Source organism: Mytilus californianus, unplaced genomic scaffold, assembly GCF_021869535.1.
Source record: "Mytilus californianus isolate M0D057914Y unplaced genomic scaffold, xbMytCali1.0.p SCAF_7, whole genome shotgun sequence".
Lineage (NCBI taxonomy): Eukaryota > Metazoa > Mollusca > Bivalvia > Mytilida > Mytilidae > Mytilus > Mytilus californianus.
This window is the reverse complement of record NW_026262723.1, coordinates 60,600,954-60,623,868: the sequence shown is the minus strand read 5'-3', so window position 1 is coordinate 60,623,868 and position 22,915 is coordinate 60,600,954. Positions and strand designations below refer to the sequence as shown.

Here is a 22,915-nt window from a genome sequence, read left to right as displayed (position 1 = left end):
TTTAGCACTTCTTTCGTTTAAACATTGTATGGCGTCATTTAAACATTAATAAAATTAAATTAAAAAAAATGTGAAAACATTCAAAGAAAAAATATTTATATTCGGGCACCATATCTATGCTATTGCATTTAATTCACATGCTTAAGGGGGGGGGACTTCGATATTTCAATGTGCATTGTAACTGCCAGACTGAAATAAAAAAAACTTTCATACCTACCTACCTACCTACCTACCTACCTACCTACCTACATACATACATACATACATACATACAATCATACAATCATACATACATACATACATACATACATACATACATACATACATACATACATACATACATACATACATACATACATACATACATACATACATACATACATACATACATACATACATACATACATACATACATACATACATACATACATACAATCATACATACATACATACATACATACATACATACATACATACATACATACATACATACATACATACATACATACATACATACATACATACATACATACATACATACATACATACATACATACATACATACATACATACATACATACATACAACATGAAAATTGTCCGGCTGGAAGTTTTGGGGGGAAATTACCACCCGGCCCTTATTTTTTACGGACCTGAATAGACCTATTTTTCACTCAGTATTTTCTGCCTAGATACTGTTAAGAGTTGTACAAAAACATACTCACCAGATTTGTATTCCATTTTATACTATTTGGGTATATTATTATCTAGAACTGGTTATTCTAAAACAGCACAGAAGCACCTAGCAGAAAAGGTCGCAAAAGCTATCTTTATTGTTTTGAAACTGGGCCGCATACATAATCTTTCCATTCAGTGTCACATAGATCTTTTCGATAAAGTTGTTAACCCCATTCTACTGTACGGATGTGAAATTGGGGGGATTGGTATTATATAAATGATGATATTGTAGACAAAATTCATCTGAAATTCTGTAAACTTCTTTTGAAACTAAAACATTTTACACCTAGCTATAGGGTATATGGGTACATGTAACTTGGTAGATATCCTTTGCACATTGATATTAATTTAAAGATAGTATCTTATGTTTGTAAATTAGTATCTGATAAAGAGGCTAAGTTATCTTCTGTCGCATATACACTATCAAAACATAATTTACTGTTAATAATGTATGTATATTTTTTGTAAGTAAGGTTATATATTGGATGAATTTGGTTTTTCAAATATTTTGGTAACAGGATATGGTTAAAAAAATGCACTACAGCTGCAGTTAATTACAGAGTTTTTAAGTTATAATTAAATTTTGAAATATATTTTTAGATCTTGGATCTGCACGAAAGTATTACTTTATGTTAATATAGAACCACACAACACAGATTCCCAATAAAAACAGGGAGGTTGAATGACGTTGTTAGAAATGATAGAAAAATGTCATCTTTGTAATCTCAGTAGAATTGGAGCTGAATTTCATTATTTGCGAGAATGTCCATTTTTACCGACAGCAGGAAAATATACATCGAAAAATACTATTTGGCTCCTGGGTAAATACATTAAACTTTAAAAAAACTGATGATCCAATTAAACAAAAAGTCAGAGCTAAAAAGATTATGCAAGTTCATAAAGTGTGTAAACAGACATGTGGGTCCTCCTGCCTAAAATGTATATTGTTTTGAAACCACTATATTGTATATAAATGTGACTTGGATGGAGAGTTTTCTCATTGGCACTCATACCACATCTTCTTATTTCTATTGTAAATAGATGGATATTCCTGTACATATTTTGCACCTTCTCTCTACCTATGACTAATGTATCTGCAATGGTTATGAGAATAAAGATATAAACATATACAGAATTTGTGCAACATTTTTGTTATTACATGGTCCTTGACGTTTTTAGTTTTTGAATCGGTAACACGTGTCAGTTTGACATTTACTATTCTGAACAGTAATCATCGGATGTCAATTATATGCAACTATTCCAGTCATAATTACGTTATGTAACTCTGCATGTTACTGGTTTAATTAGGATTATGTGTAATTTACTGGTTACTCGTGTGATGAAGGATTTAGAAATTTGAAAAATATATTCATTTCACCTCAGTTAACATCCATTCGATGTTATCTTTTATTAATTCAAAATAAAGTCATAAAATAATTTCATTAAGAATCGGACAAAACTAATCTTCTATGATAGGTCTTGTCAAAACGTACACCGTGATCGGGTGCCGTGTTTGTTTTCTTTGATTACGTTGGTGTTATGACTTTATATATATCTAGCTATCCAACTATCGCCGTCACTTTTAGTAAATAATTTGTTTTTACTGCCTCAAAAACATTTCATTTACTTATTACTGTATATTTCTTAATAAATAATTACTTTGGAAAAAGTCTTCTTTTATAGCCCAATAAAGGAAATATGGAGAAAAAGTCAGAAAAAGCTCCCCAATACACTGATTATGGCTTGTTCTGCCTACCAATATTGATGGTAGAGCTCTATTTCAAGGCAATTTTTCCTAAAATGTGTTTTTGAGACTCAATCCACTCAGATTATTTCATGTTTGCAATATTTCAGTGAAATAGCATTAAATTATAAAAAAAAGAGTACATATAAGGTCATAGGTGCATGTCCAGCTTCCCATTTAGGAGTAATGCCACCATTGTTTTCCCCTATTATAGGGGAAAAAGTATTAGTCTTTGTTTCAAATAAAGAAATATTTGGTACGAGTAAAGTTTTATCCTGTCCAGTACTACAGTGAAAATTTCTCATTACATTTCATTGCATATAAGATAATAACCATCACCTGATAAACCAGTCAACTTTTTAATCCTTTTTTCCTGTTAAAAGTTAGTAACCATGTCACCTCAAGTTTCCAAAATATTTTGAATAAACACCAAATTAATAAAGAATGGTACTCTGAAACTCGCAAGATATATGCTTATGAATCAGAAATTTTGTTTCTGCAATGAAATGCAGGGCTAATTTCCTGCAACTATCAAATTTAAGAGAATATTTTTTCGATCCTTTTTATGCGTATGAAACCGGATCTGACGTACTATGATTTGGTGGTATTACACCTAAAGCTAGTATAAACAAACAAATATTACTGAAATTATTATTAAAATATGAAAACAACACGTTAAATAATTTTATGCGTCCGAAGCGCTTTTCTGGATTTATAATTTCAAAATTCATAAACGGATAATTTTAGAAAGGTTTGTTATAACTGAGCATATGGAAGCTAATACTTCCTTTTTGTGGGAAACCGCAGGACGTTTCTTTTTTAATTTAAAGGTACCTCCATAAGTACCTTATACTTTTATAGATAGTTTACTAAAACTGCAAAAGAGGGCAGCAAGAATAATTTTAGACGAACATGATTACACCAAACCTTCAAGCGAATTATTTCACGAATGTAACATTGTGCCGATATCACAAAGAATACATTATCATAAACCATTACTAATGTATAAGGCAAAACATTGTTAGCTCCAGAATATATGTCCAGTCTTATTTTATCAGCTTCTGCAAACCAAAAATACAATACGAGATTTTCGTCCTCAGATAATTTTATAATTCCAAAACCAAATACAGAGTTGTATAAGTCTAGTTTCTCGTACAATGGACCAAAAGTATGGAATGCTCTTCCTAATTCAATTAAAAAATCAAACACAGTATTAGAATTTAAACATAACTACAAATCTATGTACTTTTAACATTACCATGATATTTGTACTGTAATGCCATATATAATAATTGTTTATTGTATTTAAATTGTATTACATCTTTATTTATCATTATTATTGAATATGTATTGTTTATTTTTAATGTAATTATTATTGTATTAAGAGAGCCTTATTGAAAATTGGTATAATCCAAATGAGTTACTCTCTCTAAATAAAGATATTATTATTATTATTATTATTATTATTATACTTAAGGATAATCTGAGGCGTTGTCTTAGTTTGGGGTTTTTTACGCATACCACTTAAGTCTTGTGGGCGTGACTTAAGCCAACTAAAATTTTACTAAGGAAATACTAAGTTTAACATGTTTTATGCATACCACTTAGGTAGAAATGGAGAAGTTTCTTTAACTTTATTGTTTACTAATTCAGGCGTCACACTGTCCCGAAATTGACACAAGATGACCATATACGAATATGGAATTTTGAATTTCGCGCGAAGATTGTCCCAAACTTGTTAAACAGCCAATCATCAGCCCATGCAAGTACGATGCCTACATAAGGTTTGACGATGGTACCCGAACCACACACGAAGGCAACACGAAGATGTGAATTTTCATTACAATGTTTACCCGTAGGACACACGAAGGCCACACGATGGATGTACAATGTCGTATTGAGAGTACGATGAGTTCGAACTTGGTCGCGAAGGCGTCACAAGACCTCCCGATGGTATAAAACATTCGGCCGACCGTAGTTCCTTTATCCTTACTTTACAAGTTATTTAAACAAACTATACTACACCATACACATTTCGCTTTAATTTACAATGTAATATGTGAAAATAATTTGTTCATCATCACAATGTAAGTGTCTTTGTATTGATTTTACTGTCACTGCTTTGTGGGAATAATTATTGGATCATCCTTTCCTGCCATGGCACCGAACAAGCCTTTGAGATAAAGTAGTGACTCAGGTACCTTCTGGGTTCTAGTGTTCCTTGCCCTCTCATGGTAAACATCCAGAAGTACTTTGTCATTTCTCCATGCCCTTTGGATGATATTCTGATTCTGGTCTTCCAAGTCCATCAGGTTGTTGTGGGTGGCTGGTTGCCTCAGTCTGATGAGATTGTGAAGGATCACACAGGTTGTGGTGATTTGTCTGCATGACTCTGGCCTCTGATCATGGCCCTCAGCAAAACTCGGAACTTGTGTGCCAGAATACTAAAGGCATTCTCCACTATACTCCTGGATAAGGAGAGTCTGTAGTAAAAAAGTCTCTCGTGGTGCTCCATTTTCTGATGGAAAACGGGTTCATCAGGCGCTTGTTGATCCCAAAAGCATTTTCCCAATTCATGTAGTATGGGACAGGAACGTCATCACCATGTAGAGACTTCTCTTCGGGGAGATTGAATATGTTGTTCGGACTTTCCATATCTTCTTTCAGTGCTGACCCATTGTATATACTGGCATCGTTACTGGAACCATCAAAGCCAATATCAATTTCAGAGAAACTTGTAGTCGACCAGGGCCATGAGAACAATTGAGAGTTCTTGTACATTTTGTAGTTTCTGTACATAGAGCCATTAATCCAAGGACAGGTGACTGCCACATACTCGCCATCCAGCGCACCACACCAGAATGGAAATTTTCATCTCTTCTCAAACTGCCCACGTGGCGGTCCACTTTTCAGTTGTAGTCGGAACTGGATCACCTCAACAGAAAACTCGGCTTTGAAGGCATCGCAGACATCATTGATGATAAGGAGATTGTGTTTGGAGCAACTCTGAAGTTGAAAGACAGGCTTTGATAATTGTCATCGCAGGCCAGGTGTCGTAAAGGGATAGACAGCTTGAGACGAGGATGGGAGACTTTCTGTACCATGTGTCCTTCTTCTCTATTCTGCCTTATACCCTTCGCAGAAACGCATCGTAGAGACCTATGGGATGTCTTGTGTAGTTGTAGAATGTCTTCTCATCGTATGTCTTCAGTTCCTTTAGAAGAGTGCTATAGTGGCCATATCGTTCTCTTCTTTTGTCAGACAGCCATTTTTTACCCATGTAGTCTTCGGTGTCCTCCTTCGCCTCATTTTGTCCCTGCACTGGAAAAAAGCAAAACAAGATAAGGACATTGTCGAGTATTAGAAAGGCAAATAGCAAGATATGACAAAGTGAAATAAGACCATTTTTACCTGTAAGAGAAATTGCTGGGCTTGCGACAGTTGCTCATCACTTCTCTGAGATGCACCAAAAGAAGCAATGCAGTTGTCTTATATTACTGATTGTCTCATCATCAAAGTATGCCATTCTACAGGAACTGAATTGTGATTAATTGTGATTGAAGTTTTGGGAGTTACACGAGCCTCTGTTCTGTAGAGTTGCTCAGGACTATCTCAGGAAGATGCTCTAAGCCTGGCCTTTTATATGACCACGTTACCATGACACATGTGAAACGTTTCAGTTTCTCAAATTCAGCTGTGTTAGCCAACACCGAAGTCCCATCTCGATTTCATTGTACTATAATAAGTTGGCTACACGACGGCATTACGAGGGCTTCATGTAGTCAAGTGGCCTTCTTAAAACAATCGAGCAGCTTGCTATTTTCGTATTGTCTTCGTGAGGCAAAAACATGCCCACTGGCACGATGATCACACGAAGAATGGCCCGGGCTTTTTACGACCAGACCCGAATTTGAACATTTCCTTTACCGTGTGTACACCTGGTGTCAATTTCGAGACCGTGTGACGCAGGCATTAGAAAAATCGTAACTTAAGTAACTTTATGCATACGGGCTGTGTTATTACTTAATAGTTCTAGAAGTGTGAAACTAACCAGCGAGGCTTCACACCTGTAATACTTCTCAATTAAAGCAGTGATTACTAGTAAGGTTCCCACTAAAATACTGGTTATATGGTATCCTAACTAGTAAGGTTCCCACTAAAATACTGGTTATATGGTATCTTACTTTCTGAGACATTATATTTATTGTTTATTACTGGAAAATAGATGATATGGTGTATCAATCAAACACAAAATGCTAAGCGGGCATGGAAAGAAAAACAAAAGAAAAGGAACAGCGCTTTTATTGTTGTTCTTCGTCTCAAAGTCACAATGAGGCCAACATAATAAAACAAAACAAAACTCTTGCATTTGATTTGATTATTGTGTTTGCATATGATCAAATTTGTTTACTTTTGTGTTATCGTTTTCTGCAGTAATTTTCATTTCACATATCTTTGTTAACTTTTGGCAAGTAAGTTGTTCTCCAAAGTGTGTGTTATATTAAATGTTAATGTTATTGGTTTAGCAAGATTCCAGTGTGACATCATGCCTTATGACAAGTAGCGGTACAGCGTTTGCTCCAGAGAATTCTTATAACAGCGCAACTGGAAGGGGAAACTCTGTTTTAACAAATGTAAGTTACTAAACTGAATTATTCTATCATTATGAATTCTGAAATTTCCCAAATGAAAAGTTATAGGTAATGAAGACAGCACCTTAAACAACCATCAAAGTGATTACTAATGAAAATATTGTGACAATGTGTATACAATGAAAATGTGATCTTAGAAGAAAGTCACGAAAATATTTATGTTATTAAATCAAGAATTAATAAAATAAATAAGGGACGACCATCGACAAGATAGGGGAAGATACAAGACCGTGATCCGATTTGCTCGAAATACATGAATCATATTTTTCAACAAAAAAAACCCTGGTAAATTTAGATTCCTGGAACAGACTTTTTAACGTCAAACAGAATATATTCTCAGTCACATATTATTCAAACAGCATTCACTCAATTATCATTTATCAAATAATATTCAATATTGGTAAATCATTATAAATAACAATTTCGCAATATACGCATTTCGAACTTACTATTTTGTTCGTCAGTTGTGCTCTTAGTAATGTATATTTGAAGTTTCAATTTCAAAGTAAATACAAATGTCTTGGTACCAGCCTTTTGAATACGTCGGCAGCGCGCTGTTAATCAACAGTGGCATTTATCTTATGGTAGTAGTGGTAAAAAGATACCAATTTTGATTTGTTCAACTACATTATTTCTTGTATCTGAATCTGATTAAAATACGGATCTGATAACTCTCCGTTCTACTTTCTGTTCTCGTAACCATTACATCAACCAATGAAATACATGCCTACACATTTTTGAAGGTGTGTACCTGTGGGTACAGAAAGGTCTCTTAAAACAGAAAGTAGAATACAGAGTTGTCAGAGTGGATACATAATCTGTATTTTAATCAGATTGTTATTTCTTGTCAACGGTATTTCAAACCAAAATTCGAAATCTGAACTTATAAAAATAGAACAATAGCAAAACAATTGCACAGTTGTGCTCGAAACCAAATGTTTGAAATCCATGATAGCATTTCCAAATTACAATATAGAGAATGAAATTCATTATTTTGTGTGCGTCTTACATCTATGAATTTCTATCACTCATAAGATGCCGTCTGAAAATGGCAAAACAAGAGGATACTGCTAAAACCACAGAGTACGCGAGTCCAAGCAAATACATATGATTTACGAATATTAACTGCCTTGTGTCACACGATAAAATTATATGCTAATTTTGGTAGGGGAGGTTATCAAAGAAACATGGGAACATATATTATTCACCATTATGAAGACAATCCATGCTGTCATTTGTTCATTGAATAGTGAAATTTAAATAAAGTGATACTGATATTTCTAAAAAGACTTTCTTCAACAATAGCTTTGCGTCTGTCTTATTTCAGTCAACGGATGGTTTAACAGATACCTTGGCATTTTACAGCAACGGCATTCTGACATGTGAGTTGACAAGAAGCAACACGAACTCTGACCCGCAGGTTTTTGATCTTACTACTGACTACTTTAAGGTAGCAATACACAGTTAGAAGTTTAGTTTCGCATTATGGCCATGGTGAATTTTTTAAATATGAAAGTTTTTGTACAATAAAATTGATTTTTAGATAGTTGAAGAATAATATAGCCTTCTTAGTGGGTTTATATGAACATTTAGATTGTTTTTAGCATGTTTTATAGGCCATTTTTCTGTTTGACAGTCCGTATTTTCCTATCCGTACCGCCCATAGGTCCATAAATTATTGTAGTGTTTATCAACAAAGATTTTGCGCTCGATCTTTTCAATTCAATTTTATGGAAAAACGAGCAGAAATGCATATGATTTTTTTGGGACCTCTTGATAGATATATGTCTATGGGTTCAGGAAAGGTATCACTGTAATTGATTGAAATTTTCCTTTGGACCAAATTTTGGAGACTTTTGTGACATGTTCACCCCCTTTTTTTGCAATATTTTGTATCAAAGAAATGCAGATTGTTGCCATGGTTACACCAAAAAGAGATTATATTTCACCATTATAAACATTAGAAATCAAATCTATGGAACATTTTCTTTCTATAAATACACACTTGCATAACACAAATATTAAGCCTTATTTGTTAGAAAGGAAGGGAAAGAGGGTGTTTAAAAATTATGAGTGTCAATTTTAAGTTTTTTTCCTAACTGTGTATTGCTACCTTATGGCATTTGACAAAGCACAGAATTGCTTATTTTTAGACAAATCATACCACAAATCTATTGATATTTAGATTATAGATACAATTCTGAGGGAGAAACATCTTTTAGTATGACAATATATGTTAGTTTTGTTGTTTATTGTCCTTAGCAACCAATATAGACATTTTGACACAAAGACTTGGTTTGGTCATAATTTGATACTTTATTGGCTACCCCTTGGAAAAGAAACAATGCGCGTTATGTAGAAACCTCAGAAGGGAACGCTTTATATTTTTTCATGCGACTAAATCAAATTTATTATTTTAGCAAGTATAAAGTCACAATTTAGCATGAATTAAGTCTAAATTTGTTCCCGCTGTTATAAATTAATTCAGTATTTGCTAAATTTTAACCAAGGCTTTGGTATGCTAATACACAACAAAATTGACATTCTAAAGCCCTTAAAATAGCTTTAACTTGTAAAATTTGTCTACTGTTAAGGTTAATTTAAGTTTTTAAACAAGAAAAGACAAGCACAGAAGGTATAGTTTTAGAAATTTGACTAAAAAAGGAGAATTTACACTTTGACATGGCATGTTTCACCAAATCACTTTTTTGTTGCATTTCAGTGTCAACTGCTAACCTTCATAAAATATTTATTTCTGAACCAATTTTCAAAACTAGCAGGCCAATTTGCTCGTTTAAGCTAGCAGAATACAGAAATCCATTTAAAATGGAATTGGAAAAAAAAATGTTTATCCTTATGGCATTTGACAAAGCACAGAATTGCTTATTTTTAGACAAATCATACCACAAATCTATTGATATTTAGATTATAGATACAATTCTGAGGGAGAAACATCTTTTAGTATGACAATATATGTTAGTTTTGTTGTTTATTGTCCTTAGCAACCAATATAGACATTTTGACACAAAGACTTGGTTTGGTCATAATTTGATACTTTATTGGCTACCCCTTGGAAAAGAAACAATGCGCGTTATGTAGAAACCTCAGAAGGGAACGCTTTATATTTTTTCATGCGACTAAATCAAATTTATTATTTTAGCAAGTATAAAGTCACAATTTAGCATGAATTAAGTCTAAATTTGTTCCCGCTGTTATAAATTAATTCAGTATTTGCTAAATTTTAACCAAGGCTTTGGTATGCTAATACACAACAAAATTGACATTCTAAAGCCCTTAAAATAGCTTTAACTTGTAAAATTTGTCTACTGTTAAGGTTAATTTAAGTTTTTAAACAAGAAAAGACAAGCACAGAAGGTATAGTTTTAGAAATTTGACTAAAAAAGGAGAATTTACACTTTGACATGGCATGTTTCACCAAATCACTTTTTTGTTGCATTTCAGTGTCAACTGCTAACCTTCATAAAATATTTATTTCTGAACCAATTTTCAAAACTAGCAGGCCAATTTGCTCGTTTAAGCTAGCAGAATACAGAAATCCATTTAAAATGGAATTGGAAAAAAAAATGTTTATCCTTAAGGTAGCAATACACAGTTAGAAGTTTAGTTTCGCATTATGGCCATGGTGAATTTTTTAAATATGAAAGTTTTTGTACAATAAAATTGATTTTTAGATAGTTGAAGAATAATATAGCCTTCTTAGTGGGTTTATATGAACATTTAGATTGTTTTTAGCATGTTTTATAGGCCATTTTTCTGTTTGACAGTCCGTATTTTCCTATCCGTACCGCCCATAGGTCCATAAATTATTGTAGTGTTTATCAACAAAGATTTTGCGCTCGATCTTTTCAATTCAATTTTATGGAAAAACGAGCAGAAATGCATATGATTTTTTTGGGACCTCTTGATAGATATATGTCTATGGGTTCAGGAAAGGTATCACTGTAATTGATTGAAATTTTCCTTTGGACCAAATTTTGGAGACTTTTGTGACATGTTCACCCCCTTTTTTTGCAATATTTTGTATCAAAGAAATGCAGATTGTTGCCATGGTTACACCAAAAAGAGATTATATTTCACCATTATAAACATTAGAAATCAAATCTATGGAACATTTTCTTTCTATAAATACACACTTGCATAACACAAATATTAAGCCTTATTTGTTAGAAAGGAAGGGAAAGAGGGTGTTTAAAAATTATGAGTGTCAATTTTAAGTTTTTTTCCTAACTGTGTATTGCTACCTTATGGCATTTGACAAAGCACAGAATTGCTTATTTTTAGACAAATCATACCACAAATCTATTGATATTTAGATTATAGATACAATTCTGAGGGAGAAACATCTTTTAGTATGACAATATATGTTAGTTTTGTTGTTTATTGTCCTTAGCAACCAATATAGACATTTTGACACAAAGACTTGGTTTGGTCATAATTTGATACTTTATTGGCTACCCCTTGGAAAAGAAACAATGCGCGTTATGTAGAAACCTCAGAAGGGAACGCTTTATATTTTTTCATGCGACTAAATCAAATTTATTATTTTAGCAAGTATAAAGTCACAATTTAGCATGAATTAAGTCTAAATTTGTTCCCGCTGTTATAAATTAATTCAGTATTTGCTAAATTTTAACCAAGGCTTTGGTATGCTAATACACAACAAAATTGACATTCTAAAGCCCTTAAAATAGCTTTAACTTGTAAAATTTGTCTACTGTTAAGGTTAATTTAAGTTTTTAAACAAGAAAAGACAAGCACAGAAGGTATAGTTTTAGAAATTTGACTAAAAAAGGAGAATTTACACTTTGACATGGCATGTTTCACCAAATCACTTTTTTGTTGCATTTCAGTGTCAACTGCTAACCTTCATAAAATATTTATTTCTGAACCAATTTTCAAAACTAGCAGGCCAATTTGCTCGTTTAAGCTAGCAGAATACAGAAATCCATTTAAAATGGAATTGGAAAAAAAAATGTTTATCCTTATGGCATTTGACAAAGCACAGAATTGCTTATTTTTAGACAAATCATACCACAAATCTATTGATATTTAGATTATAGATACAATTCTGAGGGAGAAACATCTTTTAGTATGACAATATATGTTAGTTTTGTTGTTTATTGTCCTTAGCAACCAATATAGACATTTTGACACAAAGACTTGGTTTGGTCATAATTTGATACTTTATTGGCTACCCCTTGGAAAAGAAACAATGCGCGTTATGTAGAAACCTCAGAAGGGAACGCTTTATATTTTTTCATGCGACTAAATCAAATTTATTATTTTAGCAAGTATAAAGTCACAATTTAGCATGAATTAAGTCTAAATTTGTTCCCGCTGTTATAAATTAATTCAGTATTTGCTAAATTTTAACCAAGGCTTTGGTATGCTAATACACAACAAAATTGACATTCTAAAGCCCTTAAAATAGCTTTAACTTGTAAAATTTGTCTACTGTTAAGGTTAATTTAAGTTTTTAAACAAGAAAAGACAAGCACAGAAGGTATAGTTTTAGAAATTTGACTAAAAAAGGAGAATTTACACTTTGACATGGCATGTTTCACCAAATCACTTTTTTGTTGCATTTCAGTGTCAACTGCTAACCTTCATAAAATATTTATTTCTGAACCAATTTTCAAAACTAGCAGGCCAATTTGCTCGTTTAAGCTAGCAGAATACAGAAATCCATTTAAAATGGAATTGGAAAAAAAAATGTTTATCCTTAAGGTAGCAATACACAGTTAGAAGTTTAGTTTCGCATTATGGCCATGGTGAATTTTTTAAATATGAAAGTTTTTGTACAATAAAATTGATTTTTAGATAGTTGAAGAATAATATAGCCTTCTTAGTGGGTTTATATGAACATTTAGATTGTTTTTAGCATGTTTTATAGGCCATTTTTCTGTTTGACAGTCCGTATTTTCCTATCCGTACCGCCCATAGGTCCATAAATTATTGTAGTGTTTATCAACAAAGATTTTGCGCTCGATCTTTTCAATTCAATTTTATGGAAAAACGAGCAGAAATGCATATGATTTTTTTGGGACCTCTTGATAGATATATGTCTATGGGTTCAGGAAAGGTATCACTGTAATTGATTGAAATTTTCCTTTGGACCAAATTTTGGAGACTTTTGTGACATGTTCACCCCCTTTTTTTGCAATATTTTGTATCAAAGAAATGCAGATTGTTGCCATGGTTACACCAAAAAGAGATTATATTTCACCATTATAAACATTAGAAATCAAATCTATGGAACATTTTCTTTCTATAAATACACACTTGCATAACACAAATATTAAGCCTTATTTGTTAGAAAGGAAGGGAAAGAGGGTGTTTAAAAATTATGAGTGTCAATTTTAAGTTTTTTTCCTAACTGTGTATTGCTACCTTATGGCATTTGACAAAGCACAGAATTGCTTATTTTTAGACAAATCATACCACAAATCTATTGATATTTAGATTATAGATACAATTCTGAGGGAGAAACATCTTTTAGTATGACAATATATGTTAGTTTTGTTGTTTATTGTCCTTAGCAACCAATATAGACATTTTGACACAAAGACTTGGTTTGGTCATAATTTGATACTTTATTGGCTACCCCTTGGAAAAGAAACAATGCGCGTTATGTAGAAACCTCAGAAGGGAACGCTTTATATTTTTTCATGCGACTAAATCAAATTTATTATTTTAGCAAGTATAAAGTCACAATTTAGCATGAATTAAGTCTAAATTTGTTCCCGCTGTTATAAATTAATTCAGTATTTGCTAAATTTTAACCAAGGCTTTGGTATGCTAATACACAACAAAATTGACATTCTAAAGCCCTTAAAATAGCTTTAACTTGTAAAATTTGTCTACTGTTAAGGTTAATTTAAGTTTTTAAACAAGAAAAGACAAGCACAGAAGGTATAGTTTTAGAAATTTGACTAAAAAAGGAGAATTTACACTTTGACATGGCATGTTTCACCAAATCACTTTTTTGTTGCATTTCAGTGTCAACTGCTAACCTTCATAAAATATTTATTTCTGAACCAATTTTCAAAACTAGCAGGCCAATTTGCTCGTTTAAGCTAGCAGAATACAGAAATCCATTTAAAATGGAATTGGAAAAAAAAATGTTTATCCTTAAGGTAGCAATACACAGTTAGAAGTTTAGTTTCGCATTATGGCCATGGTGAATTTTTTAAATATGAAAGTTTTTGTACAATAAAATTGATTTTTAGATAGTTGAAGAATAATATAGCCTTCTTAGTGGGTTTATATGAACATTTAGATTGTTTTTAGCATGTTTTATAGGCCATTTTTCTGTTTGACAGTCCGTATTTTCCTATCCGTACCGCCCATAGGTCCATAAATTATTGTAGTGTTTATCAACAAAGATTTTGCGCTCGATCTTTTCAATTCAATTTTATGGAAAAACGAGCAGAAATGCATATGATTTTTTTGGGACCTCTTGATAGATATATGTCTATGGGTTCAGGAAAGGTATCACTGTAATTGATTGAAATTTTCCTTTGGACCAAATTTTGGAGACTTTTGTGACATGTTCACCCCCTTTTTTTGCAATATTTTGTATCAAAGAAATGCAGATTGTTGCCATGGTTACACCAAAAAGAGATTATATTTCACCATTATAAACATTAGAAATCAAATCTATGGAACATTTTCTTTCTATAAATACACACTTGCATAACACAAATATTAAGCCTTATTTGTTAGAAAGGAAGGGAAAGAGGGTGTTTAAAAATTATGAGTGTCAATTTTAAGTTTTTTTCCTAACTGTGTATTGCTACCTTATGGCATTTGACAAAGCACAGAATTGCTTATTTTTAGACAAATCATACCACAAATCTATTGATATTTAGATTATAGATACAATTCTGAGGGAGAAACATCTTTTAGTATGACAATATATGTTAGTTTTGTTGTTTATTGTCCTTAGCAACCAATATAGACATTTTGACACAAAGACTTGGTTTGGTCATAATTTGATACTTTATTGGCTACCCCTTGGAAAAGAAACAATGCGCGTTATGTAGAAACCTCAGAAGGGAACGCTTTATATTTTTTCATGCGACTAAATCAAATTTATTATTTTAGCAAGTATAAAGTCACAATTTAGCATGAATTAAGTCTAAATTTGTTCCCGCTGTTATAAATTAATTCAGTATTTGCTAAATTTTAACCAAGGCTTTGGTATGCTAATACACAACAAAATTGACATTCTAAAGCCCTTAAAATAGCTTTAACTTGTAAAATTTGTCTACTGTTAAGGTTAATTTAAGTTTTTAAACAAGAAAAGACAAGCACAGAAGGTATAGTTTTAGAAATTTGACTAAAAAAGGAGAATTTACACTTTGACATGGCATGTTTCACCAAATCACTTTTTTGTTGCATTTCAGTGTCAACTGCTAACCTTCATAAAATATTTATTTCTGAACCAATTTTCAAAACTAGCAGGCCAATTTGCTCGTTTAAGCTAGCAGAATACAGAAATCCATTTAAAATGGAATTGGAAAAAAAAATGTTTATCCTTATGGCATTTGACAAAGCACAGAATTGCTTATTTTTAGACAAATCATACCACAAATCTATTGATATTTAGATTATAGATACAATTCTGAGGGAGAAACATCTTTTAGTATGACAATATATGTTAGTTTTGTTGTTTATTGTCCTTAGCAACCAATATAGACATTTTGACACAAAGACTTGGTTTGGTCATAATTTGATACTTTATTGGCTACCCCTTGGAAAAGAAACAATGCGCGTTATGTAGAAACCTCAGAAGGGAACGCTTTATATTTTTTCATGCGACTAAATCAAATTTATTATTTTAGCAAGTATAAAGTCACAATTTAGCATGAATTAAGTCTAAATTTGTTCCCGCTGTTATAAATTAATTCAGTATTTGCTAAATTTTAACCAAGGCTTTGGTATGCTAATACACAACAAAATTGACATTCTAAAGCCCTTAAAATAGCTTTAACTTGTAAAATTTGTCTACTGTTAAGGTTAATTTAAGTTTTTAAACAAGAAAAGACAAGCACAGAAGGTATAGTTTTAGAAATTTGACTAAAAAAGGAGAATTTACACTTTGACATGGCATGTTTCACCAAATCACTTTTTTGTTGCATTTCAGTGTCAACTGCTAACCTTCATAAAATATTTATTTCTGAACCAATTTTCAAAACTAGCAGGCCAATTTGCTCGTTTAAGCTAGCAGAATACAGAAATCCATTTAAAATGGAATTGGAAAAAAAAATGTTTATCCTTAAGGTAGCAATACACAGTTAGAAGTTTAGTTTCGCATTATGGCCATGGTGAATTTTTTAAATATGAAAGTTTTTGTACAATAAAATTGATTTTTAGATAGTTGAAGAATAATATAGCCTTCTTAGTGGGTTTATATGAACATTTAGATTGTTTTTAGCATGTTTTATAGGCCATTTTTCTGTTTGACAGTCCGTATTTTCCTATCCGTACCGCCCATAGGTCCATAAATTATTGTAGTGTTTATCAACAAAGATTTTGCGCTCGATCTTTTCAATTCAATTTTATGGAAAAACGAGCAGAAATGCATATGATTTTTTTGGGACCTCTTGATAGATATATGTCTATGGGTTCAGGAAAGGTATCACTGTAATTGATTGAAATTTTCCTTTGGACCAAATTTTGGAGACTTTTGTGACATGTTCACCCCCTTTTTTTGCAATATTTTGTATCAAAGAAATGCAGATTGTTGCCATGGTTACACCAAAAAGAGATTATATTTCACCATTATAAACATTAGAAATCAAATCTATGGAACATTTTCTTTCTATAAATACACACTTGCATAACACAAATATTAAGCCTTATTTGTTAGAAAGGAAGGGAAAGAGGGTGTTTAAAAATTATGAGTGTCAATTTTAAGTTTTTTTCCTAACTGTGTATTGCTACCTTATGGCATTTGACAAAGCACAGAATTGCTTATTTTTAGACAAATCATACCACAAATCTATTGATATTTAGATTATAGATACAATTCTGAGGGAGAAACATCTTTTAGTATGACAATATATGTTAGTTTTGTTGTTTATTGTCCTTAGCAACCAATATAGACATTTTGACACAAAGACTTGGTTTGGTCATAATTTGATACTTTATTGGCTACCCCTTGGAAAAGAAACAATGCGCGTTATGTAGAAACCTCAGAAGGGAACGCTTTATATTTTTTCATGCGACTAAATCAAATTTATTATTTTAGCAAGTATAAAGTCACAATTTAGCATGAATTAAGTCTAAATTTGTTCCCGCTGTTATAAATTAATTCAGTATTTGCTAAATTTTAACCAAGGCTTTGGTATGCTAATACACAACAAAATTGACATTCTAAAGCCCTTAAAATAGCTTTAACTTGTAAAATTTGTCTACTGTTAAGGTTAATTTAAGTTTTTAAACAAGAAAAGACAAGCACAGAAGGTATAGTTTTAGAAATTTGACTAAAAAAGGAGAATTTACACTTTGACATGGCATGTTTCACCAAATCACTTTTTTGTTGCATTTCAGTGTCAACTGCTAACCTTCATAAAATATTTATTTCTGAACCAATTTTCAAAACTAGCAGGCCAATTTGCTCGTTTAAGCTAGCAGAATACAGAAATCCATTTAAAATGGAATTGGAAAAAAAAATGTTTATCCTTATGGCATTTGACAAAGCACAGAATTGCTTATTTTTAGACAAATCATACCACAAATCTATTGATATTTAGATTATAGATACAATTCTGAGGGAGAAACATCTTTTAGTATGACAATATATGTTAGTTTTGTTGTTTATTGTCCTTAGCAACCAATATAGACATTTTGACACAAAGACTTGGTTTGGTCATAATTTGATACTTTATTGGCTACCCCTTGGAAAAGAAACAATGCGCGTTATGTAGAAACCTCAGAAGGGAACGCTTTATATTTTTTCATGCGACTAAATCAAATTTATTATTTTAGCAAGTATAATGTCACAATTTAGCATGAATTAAGTCTAAATTTGTTCCCGCTGTTATAAATTAATTCAGTATTTGCTAAATTTTAACCAAGGCTTTGGTATGCTAATACACAACAAAATTGACATTCTAAAGCCCTTAAAATAGCTTTAACTTGTAAAATTTGTCTACTGTTAAGGTTAATTTAAGTTTTTAAACAAGAAAAGACAAGCACAGAAGGTATAGTTTTAGAAATTTGACTAAAAAAGGAGAATTTACACTTTGACATGGCATGTTTCACCAAATCACTTTTTTGTTGCATTTCAGTGTCAACTGCTAACCTTCATAAAATATTTATTTCTGAACCAATTTTCAAAACTAGCAGGCCAATTTGCTCGTTTAAGCTAGCAGAATACAGAAATCCATTTAAAATGGAATTGGAAAAAAAAATGTTTATCCTTAAGGTAGCAATACACAGTTAGAAGTTTAGTTTCGCATTATGGCCATGGTGAATTTTTTAAATATGAAAGTTTTTGTACAATAAAATTGATTTTTAGATAGTTGAAGAATAATATAGCCTTCTTAGTGGGTTTATATGAACATTTAGATTGTTTTTAGCATGTTTTATAGGCCATTTTTCTGTTTGACAGTCCGTATTTTCCTATCCGTACCGCCCATAGGTCCATAAATTATTGTAGTGTTTATCAACAAAGATTTTGCGCTCGATCTTTTCAATTCAATTTTATGGAAAAACGAGCAGAAATGCATATGATTTTTTTGGGACCTCTTGATAGATATATGTCTATGGGTTCAGGAAAGGTATCACTGTAATTGATTGAAATTTTCCTTTGGACCAAATTTTGGAGACTTTTGTGACATGTTCACCCCCTTTTTTTGCAATATTTTGTATCAAAGAAATGCAGATTGTTGCCATGGTTACACCAAAAAGAGATTATATTTCACCATTATAAACATTAGAAATCAAATCTATGGAACATTTTCTTTCTATAAATACACACTTGCATAACACAAATATTAAGCCTTATTTGTTAGAAAGGAAGGGAAAGAGGGTGTTTAAAAATTATGAGTGTCAATTTTAAGTTTTTTTCCTAACTGTGTATTGCTACCTTATGGCATTTGACAAAGCACAGAATTGCTTATTTTTAGACAAATCATACCACAAATCTATTGATATTTAGATTATAGATACAATTCTGAGGGAGAAACATCTTTTAGTATGACAATATATGTTAGTTTTGTTGTTTATTGTCCTTAGCAACCAATATAGACATTTTGACACAAAGACTTGGTTTGGTCATAATTTGATACTTTATTGGCTACCCCTTGGAAAAGAAACAATGCGCGTTATGTAGAAACCTCAGAAGGGAACGCTTTATATTTTTTCATGCGACTAAATCAAATTTATTATTTTAGCAAGTATAAAGTCACAATTTAGCATGAATTAAGTCTAAATTTGTTCCCGCTGTTATAAATTAATTCAGTATTTGCTAAATTTTAACCAAGGCTTTGGTATGCTAATACACAACAAAATTGACATTCTAAAGCCCTTAAAATAGCTTTAACTTGTAAAATTTGTCTACTGTTAAGGTTAATTTAAGTTTTTAAACAAGAAAAGACAAGCACAGAAGGTATAGTTTTAGAAATTTGACTAAAAAAGGAGAATTTACACTTTGACATGGCATGTTTCACCAAATCACTTTTTTGTTGCATTTCAGTGTCAACTGCTAACCTTCATAAAATATTTATTTCTGAACCAATTTTCAAAACTAGCAGGCCAATTTGCTCGTTTAAGCTAGCAGAATACAGAAATCCATTTAAAATGGAATTGGAAAAAAAAATGTTTATCCTTATGGCATTTGACAAAGCACAGAATTGCTTATTTTTAGACAAATCATACCACAAATCTATTGATATTTAGATTATAGATACAATTCTGAGGGAGAAACATCTTTTAGTATGACAATATATGTTAGTTTTGTTGTTTATTGTCCTTAGCAACCAATATAGACATTTTGACACAAAGACTTGGTTTGGTCATAATTTGATACTTTATTGGCTACCCCTTGGAAAAGAAACAATGCGCGTTATGTAGAAACCTCAGAAGGGAACGCTTTATATTTTTTCATGCGACTAAATCAAATTTATTATTTTAGCAAGTATAAAGTCACAATTTAGCATGAATTAAGTCTAAATTTGTTCCCGCTGTTATAAATTAATTCAGTATTTGCTAAATTTTAACCAAGGCTTTGGTATGCTAATACACAACAAAATTGACATTCTAAAGCCCTTAAAATAGCTTTAACTTGTAAAATTTGTCTACTGTTAAGGTTAATTTAAGTTTTTAAACAAGAAAAGACAAGCACAGAAGGTATAGTTTTAGAAATTTGACTAAAAAAGGAGAATTTACACTTTGACATGGCATGTTTCACCAAATCACTTTTTTGTTGCATTTCAGTGTCAACTGCTAACCTTCATAAAATATTTATTTCTGAACCAATTTTCAAAACTAGCAGGCCAATTTGCTCGTTTAAGCTAGCAGAATACAGAAATCCATTTAAAATGGAATTGGAAAAAAAAATGTTTATCCTTATGGCATTTGACAAAGCACAGAATTGCTTATTTTTAGACAAATCATACCACAAATCTATTGATATTTAGATTATAGATACAATTCTGAGGGAGAAACATCTTTTAGTATGACAATATATGTTAGTTTTGTTGTTTATTGTCCTTAGCAACCAATATAGACATTTTGACACAAAGACTTGGTTTGGTCATAATTTGATACTTTATTGGCTACCCCTTGGAAAAGAAACAATGCGCGTTATGTAGAAACCTCAGAAGGGAACGCTTTATATTTTTTCATGCGACTAAATCAAATTTATTATTTTAGCAAGTATAAAGTCACAATTTAGCATGAATTAAGTCTAAATTTGTTCCCGCTGTTATAAATTAATTCAGTATTTGCTAAATTTTAACCAAGGCTTTGGTATGCTAATACACAACAAAATTGACATTCTAAAGCCCTTAAAATAGCTTTAACTTGTAAAATTTGTCTACTGTTAAGGTTAATTTAAGTTTTTAAACAAGAAAAGACAAGCACAGAAGGTATAGTTTTAGAAATTTTACTAAAAAAGGAGAATTTACACTTTGACATGGCATGTTTCACCAAATCACTTTTTTGTTGCATTTCAGTGTCAACTGCTAACCTTCATAAAATATTTATTTCTGAACCAATTTTCAAAACTAGCAGGCCAATTTGCTCGTTTAAGCTAGCAGAATACAGAAATCCATTTAAAATGGAATTGGAAAAAAAAATGTTTATCCTTAAGGTAGCAATACACAGTTAGAAGTTTAGTTTCGCATTATGGCCATGGTGAATTTTTTAAATATGAAAGTTTTTGTACAATAAAATTGATTTTTAGATAGTTGAAGAATAATATAGCCTTCTTAGTGGGTTTATATGAACATTTAGATTGTTTTTAGCATGTTTTATAGGCCATTTTTCTGTTTGACAGTCCGTATTTTCCTATCCGTACCGCCCATAGGTCCATAAATTATTGTAGTGTTTATCAACAAAGATTTTGCGCTCGATCTTTTCAATTCAATTTTATGGAAAAACGAGCAGAAATGCATATGATTTTTTTGGGACCTCTTGATAGATATATGTCTATGGGTTCAGGAAAGGTATCACTGTAATTGATTGAAATTTTCCTTTGGACCAAATTTTGGAGACTTTTGTGACATGTTCACCCCCTTTTTTTGCAATATTTTGTATCAAAGAAATGCAGATTGTTGCCATGGTTACACCAAAAAGAGATTATATTTCACCATTATAAACATTAGAAATCAAATCTATGGAACATTTTCTTTCTATAAATACACACTTGCATAACACAAATATTAAGCCTTATTTGTTAGAAAGGAAGGGAAAGAGGGTGTTTAAAAATTATGAGTGTCAATTTTAAGTTTTTTTCCTAACTGTGTATTGCTACCTTATGGCATTTGACAAAGCACAGAATTGCTTATTTTTAGACAAATCATACCACAAATCTATTGATATTTAGATTATAGATACAATTCTGAGGGAGAAACATCTTTTAGTATGACAATATATGTTAGTTTTGTTGTTTATTGTCCTTAGCAACCAATATAGACATTTTGACACAAAGACTTGGTTTGGTCATAATTTGATACTTTATTGGCTACCCCTTGGAAAAGAAACAATGCGCGTTATGTAGAAACCTCAGAAGGGAACGCTTTATATTTTTTCATGCGACTAAATCAAATTTATTATTTTAGCAAGTATAAAGTCACAATTTAGCATGAATTAAGTCTAAATTTGTTCCCGCTGTTATAAATTAATTCAGTATTTGCTAAATTTTAACCAAGGCTTTGGTATGCTAATACACAACAAAATTGACATTCTAAAGCCCTTAAAATAGCTTTAACTTGTAAAATTTGTCTACTGTTAAGGTTAATTTAAGTTTTTAAACAAGAAAAGACAAGCACAGAAGGTATAGTTTTAGAAATTTGACTAAAAAAGGAGAATTTACACTTTGACATGGCATGTTTCACCAAATCACTTTTTTGTTGCATTTCAGTGTCAACTGCTAACCTTCATAAAATATTTATTTCTGAACCAATTTTCAAAACTAGCAGGCCAATTTGCTCGTTTAAGCTAGCAGAATACAGAAATCCATTTAAAATGGAATTGGAAAAAAAAATGTTTATCCTTAAGGCATTTGACAAAGCACAGAATTGCTTATT

At 31.5% G+C, this 22,915-nt stretch overlaps 1 long non-coding RNA gene across 1 annotated transcript in view; it reads left to right on the top strand.

The window, feature by feature from the left end:
- The window catches only part of LOC127709169 (uncharacterized), a 58,016-nt gene extending 49,442 nt beyond the window's left edge, over positions 1 to 8,574 (top strand). Inside the window, exons 4-5 of the long non-coding RNA XR_007985532.1 lie at positions 7,008 to 7,115; positions 8,461 to 8,574. This is a non-coding gene — a long non-coding RNA (uncharacterized LOC127709169). The remainder of the gene's footprint in view (positions 1 to 7,007; positions 7,116 to 8,460) is intronic.
- The last annotated feature ends 14,341 nt before the right edge of the window (positions 8,575 to 22,915 follow it).